Source organism: Meleagris gallopavo, chromosome 12 (genome assembly GCF_000146605.3).
Source record: "Meleagris gallopavo isolate NT-WF06-2002-E0010 breed Aviagen turkey brand Nicholas breeding stock chromosome 12, Turkey_5.1, whole genome shotgun sequence".
Classification (NCBI taxonomy): domain Eukaryota; kingdom Metazoa; phylum Chordata; class Aves; order Galliformes; family Phasianidae; genus Meleagris; species Meleagris gallopavo.
The window spans coordinates 1,489,883-1,496,648 of NC_015022.2; the positions used below are offsets into that span (position 1 = coordinate 1,489,883).

General features: G+C 49.1%; 1 long non-coding RNA gene across 1 annotated transcript in view; it reads left to right on the forward strand.

Annotated features, from left to right (window-relative positions):
* Positions 1 to 5,863, forward strand: part of LOC104912750 — an 11,301-nt gene extending 5,438 nt beyond the window's left edge. The window contains exons 2-5 of the long non-coding RNA XR_794866.2: positions 1,507 to 1,732; positions 2,496 to 2,622; positions 3,371 to 3,541; positions 3,809 to 5,863. This is a non-coding gene — a long non-coding RNA (uncharacterized LOC104912750). The remainder of the gene's footprint in view (positions 1 to 1,506; positions 1,733 to 2,495; positions 2,623 to 3,370; positions 3,542 to 3,808) is intronic.
* Positions 5,864 to 6,766: the final 903 nt, after the last annotated feature.

Here is a 6,766-nt window from a genome sequence, read left to right on the forward strand (position 1 = left end):
CTTTCCTGGAAAACTTTGCCTGTCTCTGCTCCAGGGCCCTGCTATGCAAGTGAAAAAATATCCTTTAAGCTTGGTAATCACAGAACGTACATCTGAGGGTTTTGTATCTTAGGGCTAGTTGAGAGCACCGATGGGGTGTGGAAAAAGCATCAGGAACCTCAAACGTTACCGCTGTTGGTTTGGAGGGTCGGTAAATGAGTTAAATCTGCTTTGAGCCTCCAGCCTCCCAGCACATCCCTATAGGAGACAACAAAGAATCTTCACTGCCACGTAGCAGGGATGGCTTTAAAAGCCAGGAATAGCTTAAAAAATAAAGCTCAAAACCCCATTTTCATGCTGCCAACCTACTCCACACCATCCCTGGCTGGGGTTGGGGGGTTTTGTGCAGGTTTCTCCCAGCGAATCTCCAATTTCTGCTGCGTTGGGTTTCCATGGCGACCTCTGCGAAGCATCCCTGGGAGCCAGGACCCCAAGATGCACCTACCTGGGAAATTAAGGGGTAAAAAAAATAGCTGCAGCTTTGCTGAGTCACTGCCGGCTTGTATTTATAGGCACTGGCAAACCTCGCTTTGGCATGCTAATAATATATTTCGTTAATCGCAAGGACCATGGTGGAGAGCTTCTTGCCTTCCAATTCCCCACTGAGGCGGTGCTGGGTTCTGTTAATTTATTAGCCACGTTGCCCCTGGATGTGGTGGCTTTTTGGGGAAAAAGTCAAGAATTGCCCACAAAATCTGCAGCTTTGGACAGGAAGAGAATGGGGCTGTCCCCAGACTGTAGGCTTAGGTACCTTGTCTGAAGTGTTGGGCTTGGGCTGGGACCATGGGGAGGATTTGCAGAGGACCCTGAACCACATAGTGGGAGATCAGTGAGGCAAGCAAGGATGGGAAACCCACTGGAAAGAGGCCCAAACTTGCTCTATTCTCTCAATATTAGCAAAGGGCTCCTTATGTGGGTTGCCGCATCCCTTGGGTGGTGACCGTGTGATGCTGTCCCTGATGCCACCTTTGAACCAGCTGGGAGGTGACCTCTGTGGGAGGAGAATTTAGATGTCAATGTTCATATTTTCCAACAGCTTTTAAGACTGTTTTGCATAAAGTATTCTCCAGATGAATATTTCAAGTGGACTTTAGCAAGATGCTAATGGATTTTCACAATTGATGAAATGAAGCCCGTGTTCCCTCAAACCTTGTGGAGCTGACTTTGAAAGGCTTGTGGTTATTTCATCTTGCTGCTTTCCTGTAATTCCTCCTCTATCTGATGCAGTGAGACGTCTGCTGTTCTCCTTGCCAAGATGGGCAGCAGCACATGGAAGGTGCCCGTTCCATCTCATGTCTTGCTGTGAAGTTTATTTTGTTGAGTTTTATTTTTTTCCATCCCTCGTGCTCTGCAACACTTCTCCATTGCTCTTCCATGAAGAAGTGCCCATTTCATGGCCATGCATCTAAACAGTGGCTGGTGAGTCCCCATCGCTTCAACAATTCACCTACACATCTGTGTTTGCAGGGAGCTGGCACTGATAAAAGGTTGGGATGACAGTCTCCATCTCCCACGTCTTCTTCCTGCGAAAAGAGCAACTCATGTTTCATCATAAAGCACTATTCCAGCCAAGCTAGGAGGTTCCATAATGGCAGGTTTCAAGCAATACAAGGAGCTGCAGGTGGGGCTGTGTTGGGTTGGGCACTGCAAGGAATGGTCTACCCACCTCTGCAAAACAACCTGGTGGAAAAAGGTTTGTATCCTACCCAAGTGTGAGATTTCCGTGGTTTGGAGACCAGCCCAGCAATTTAGGAAATGAAGATGAGTGAGGTGCTGGCCCTATGTTCCAGTTCACATGGGAAAATACGAGTTTCGTGTGTCTGCCTCTCATCCATCATGAGCTGCCCAAAGACCCTGGGCAGCCCGATCTAGTGGTTGGCAATCTCACCCATGGCAAGGGGGTTGGAACTAAACAATCTTTAAGGTCCCTTCCAATCTAAGCCGTTCTATGATTCTGTCATTCTATGATGTGTGCTCCCTATGGCCCCACTGTGCCAGATGGGGACCCTATGAGGCATCCCAATGGCTGTGTCTGCCCATGGCTTGCTTTTGGGGTGCCTACGCAGCTGTACCTGTGCTCTCCTGCTGCATCACTCACAGCATTCAAAGTCACCCAGCAAATGCTCCAATTTGGGGCTCTTCCTTGTCAGGAACCTTTTGGGACAGCCTGGACAAAATACATCTGGCTGTTTCTGAGTTTTGGGGAAAGTAGACATAAATAATGCTGCAACTGCTTTTTTTTTTTTTTCCCTGAAATATCCTATGGGGGTTGTATGTGGACAGGATGTAATGAGAAAGTGCTTATAACCTTGTGTGCATTTGGCTGTGCTCTTCTGGGTGTGCTCAGAGGATCCGTCCTGTAAGCTGGCACATATTTGATGAAAATAGAAAGATTTAAATCTTCCTAAATTGGAAAGGATTAGACAAAATTTATGGAAGCCTTCTTTGCTTCATAGATGACGGAGAGATGCCCGTGCTGTGCCTGAAACTTCAGAAGGCATCGCTTTCGTTACGCCGGTGCAAACTTTCCCACTCAAAGCCATTTGCTACAAGGCTTGGATTACCCACTGCTATCTCTCCTTGGTAAGAGCCAAGTGCTTAAGTATAGCAGCAACTGCAATATATATTTTTCTTCCCTCCGAGCTTGCAGGGAAAAATAGCTTGGTTTGTTTAACCAGCTTTGTGGGCGCGTGGGCTGCAGTGCGGGAGGGTGCTGTGTGTTTGGGTGAGCTGGGGACGCGGTGCTGGAGCGTGTCTGGGAGTTGGCTCGTGTGAAATCACACGTGTGCGTGCTCAGCCTGCCTCTGGCTCTGGCTGGGGCTGAGATACACTGTGATGTGAGCACCCCACGTGTGGCTGTCTCGTTTTCCATACCCCACAGCAGCGATGCGGGTGCACGTGGAGGATGCTCTCCCAGTCAGTAGCAGTGTACCCATCTTGGTTTTGTGAAGGCCTCCCAGTGCCTTAATTTGGGTAAAATTAACCCTGATGTTTGTGATGCAGTTGAATGGTGTCTTGTAGAAGGCTCCCAGCTTGTACTGGCCTTTGAGGTTGAAGCAAGGCAGCTTGTATAGGCACAGCCTGTGATAGTGCCCTGATATGGGGTCTTTGGAGGGGTTATAGATGGGTCCTGAACCTCACTGCAACAAACCACATCAAAGCAAAGGTCTGAGTTCCTATTGCATCCTCTGAAGGGGGACAATGTGGACCAGAAAGGGGACTGCTACCCTGCCATGGGGTTTGGGTGCTGCCTGGTGGGCTGAGAGCTGGTTTTGGATGCAGATTGCCATCTGACAAGGGTTTTCTTCCTTTGCAATGCGAACGTTTGGAGATGTCCCAGGAAACGTCCCCATACCCAGCCAGCTTTTCACGCAGAGAAATGTGGGAGTGATGGGAAGTAGGAACTTGGAAGCTGGGGCCGGTCCCTGCCACAGCACCAGGATGCTTTGGACTCTTAACACCTTTCTTCTTCCATACTCATGGGCTCATGGCTGGATCTCAGGTGAGCATCCTGCACACAGAGTCTCTTCTGACATGCCTGTTTTGTAGCCTCTCCCTCTGCAGTTCTTCACCATGCAAATGGTTTGGGGATGGGAAGCAAAGAAAAAAAATCATGAAGATGGATGGGGATGTGGGTTTCTCTTGCTGTCATCCATATATCTCCCGTGAAGCTCAGCAGGAAAGACCCATGCCCCCAAAAAAGGGGCTATCCTGGTCTTCTTGGGATCCAAAATTGTCAAAACCTTTTGATATTGTGATATATCCGCAGCTTGGAGTGCTGGCAGCGGGGAAGAAGGAGTTGAGAGTAGAGATTCCCTGTGCTTCTGAGATCCACACCAGTCATGAAACAAGAGAATGTTCAGAGACGCCCACCTGACAATTCTGTAAGTGCTGATGAGCCTTCCAACCTGCTGCAGGCTCCGTTGTGCTGGGGATGGGCTCTTCCAGCACTCCGACAGCAAGGGGAAAGCTTTCCTCATTGGTAAAGCTGAGAGTAACTCTGAGTTATTCTGAAGTAACATGACAAGCTGCTTTAAGCAACACGAGATATTTAATCCTGACAGCTTGAGCTTAGGCAGGCTTGGAGCTGAACCATAGTGGAGCATCACTTGAGGAGAGGAGCATCTCTTATGGGATGCAGGAGCAGCTGACCAAACACAAAACCCAAAACCCTTCCTCGCTAATCCTGTGCTTGCAAGAGACAGGGTTGTATTGAGTGACCTCTGCTGCTTCATTTTCTGTATTTTATATATTGCATGTCCTCAGTGTGAGCATCACATCTCCTTTAGTTCCCTGTGCTTTCTTTGCAATGTGTTTCTCATTTCCCTGACCCGAGAGAAGCTCTTCCCTGTGCTATGCCTTGAAACATGCATCATTCTCCTGCATGCTGCAGGGGCAAAAAATAAGATTCTCCATTTTGGGGGACGCAGAGGATCATCCCCCAAATTCCTGGAGCTGGGTGTCATGAGCTGATGATTATCACAGGACTCTCTGCAACACAATATGCAGAATAGTGCCTGACCAAAAGCTGTTTGGAAGAAAATCTTCTTGCGTAGCAGGAACACCAGCCCATTCCCTCAGAAAAGCATTTGTGTGATAACAGAATCATCTACTTTGGAAAAGGCCTTCAAGATCAAAGTCTGTACAGACAGGATTTGAGCTGGCTTTTATCAGGACAAGCTAAATTCTTTGGAAAAATGTCACCTGAGGTGACTTTGTGATGTCTGGGCAGGCTGCCGTGCCAAGACCAAAGCCAGCCCTGGGGCTCCTGCTGGGCAATGCCACCTGAGTGCAATGACCTTGGTGCCGGAGGCAGCATGGGGTTGTCCAGGACTGGTGCAAAGGCTGGGATGCGAGCACAAAAATAAACCCTCTGTGCAAAAAATATCTTTGGTTTCCTTTTGTGGAGTGGAGGAGAAGGATGCTGTGTGCAGGTGGTGCAGGTTTGTGAAAATTCGGATATTAGATCTAGGTTAGGTGGGTCCAAGACCGTGGGCAAATCCATTACTGGGTGGTGGAGGGAGACAGCACGCTCCCATGGTCCGTGGCAATGGGGCAGGGGGGGACGTTATGGTGTTTTGAAGCTCCAAATGGAGTCTTCTCCTTGCTCCCCTCTGCCTGAGCACGGCAGCCCTTCTTTAATAGGAACACACAGTAAAACATGAGCTGTTAAAGCTCTCCTCATGGCTGGGCTTCTGATCAGGGAAGCATTAATTACGTTTGAGAGCAAAGGAGAGAGACTAATGAAGGGGAGATCAAAGGGAGCAGTGAGCACGCCAAGTTCAAAACCACAGCTCATCCTGAGGATGCTCTGCTGGGATCTACCCTAATACTGACCCACAGCTCTCTTGTCCTCCTCTGGACCATGCATTCACCCAAGGATGAGCTATTGGGTGACTCCTCACCACTGAGACCCTATTCATGGGGTGGAGTTGGCTGCTGGCCAGGCTAAGCACAGGATCAGAGAGGGGATTGTAAATTATTTAGCTGGGGAAGTGCTCAAGGCTTTGCAGCTCTTGGTTTGCACCAGCTCTCAGGAGCTTGTGCAGCCCATGGGCACTGGGAGATGCCCAGGGAAAAGGGGACCCCAGGGAAGGAGCTGGTGAAGATAAAAGACAATATTGGTACAAGAGTACTAATGTGGTTTAGTTTGAAAATGAGGAGCCTGCTGATGAGAATCATAGAATCATTAAGATTGGAAAAGACCTCTAAGATAATTTAGTCCAACTGTCCACTAACCGCCAGTATCACCCACCGACCATGTCCCTCAGTGCCACATCTCCTTGGCTCTTGAACAGCTCCAGGGACGGTGACTCCACCACCTCCCTGGGCAGCCTGTCCCACTGCCTGACCACTCTTTGAGAGTTAAACTTTCCTAATATCCAACCTGAACCTCCCCTGGCAAATCCATTCCCTTGAGAAGTGTGCTCTGGGAGAGACAGTGGAGAGTTGAGGCTTTTCCCATCTTCCCATCTTGGGCTCCTGGGCATGGGGATGCTGAAATCACTCCAGATGTGCCCCCACCCCTTCCCTTTATTTATATTTATGCTCTGCTCTGTAAATCACTGATGCCTCTCTAAGTCCCAAAGCAACCAGGGCAGTCGTGTTGGTGGCTATGAAGTGATGGAGATGCTCCCTGGGACGTTCCATCGCTGCTGCTTCTGGCCAGAGCCTAGGAGCGGGTATTTGCTGATCATTCATTTGCTGGTTGATGGAATAAAAATGCAAATATTTGCCTTGATGAATAGTATTTGGCCACTGAGGCTGGTTGAATAATGAACCGCTTCTACATGAGTATTTTGTCCATTAGCTGGCGGGAACTAATAGCGGTGTAATGGATTTGGGAAGATGATTTGAGCAATGTGAAATCCCGCAGGCAGGGCTGTATGGAAAGGTACCAACACACTGAGCTCTGGGCTCTGATGCTCCAGACACTGGGCATCACTGCTGTTAAGCAGACACAGTCCTCCTTCCTGGCTCTCTCACGGGGGCCTCCAGGTATCTCATGCTTGAAACGGCCTCTTCTATCTCTTGTCTTTCCTTCACCCTCTGCTTTCCCCTGTTCGTCTCATTGTCTCTCACCCATCCTCACTTCCCCATCTCAGAGCATTGACCAGCTTTGCCTCTAGGCAGATGCACACCCAGCTCTTTTGACCAGGGGATTCCCATGCAAAAAGGCTTTTCTTTGGGTCCTTCTATGTGCCCATGGAGCAGCAGAAGGCACTGG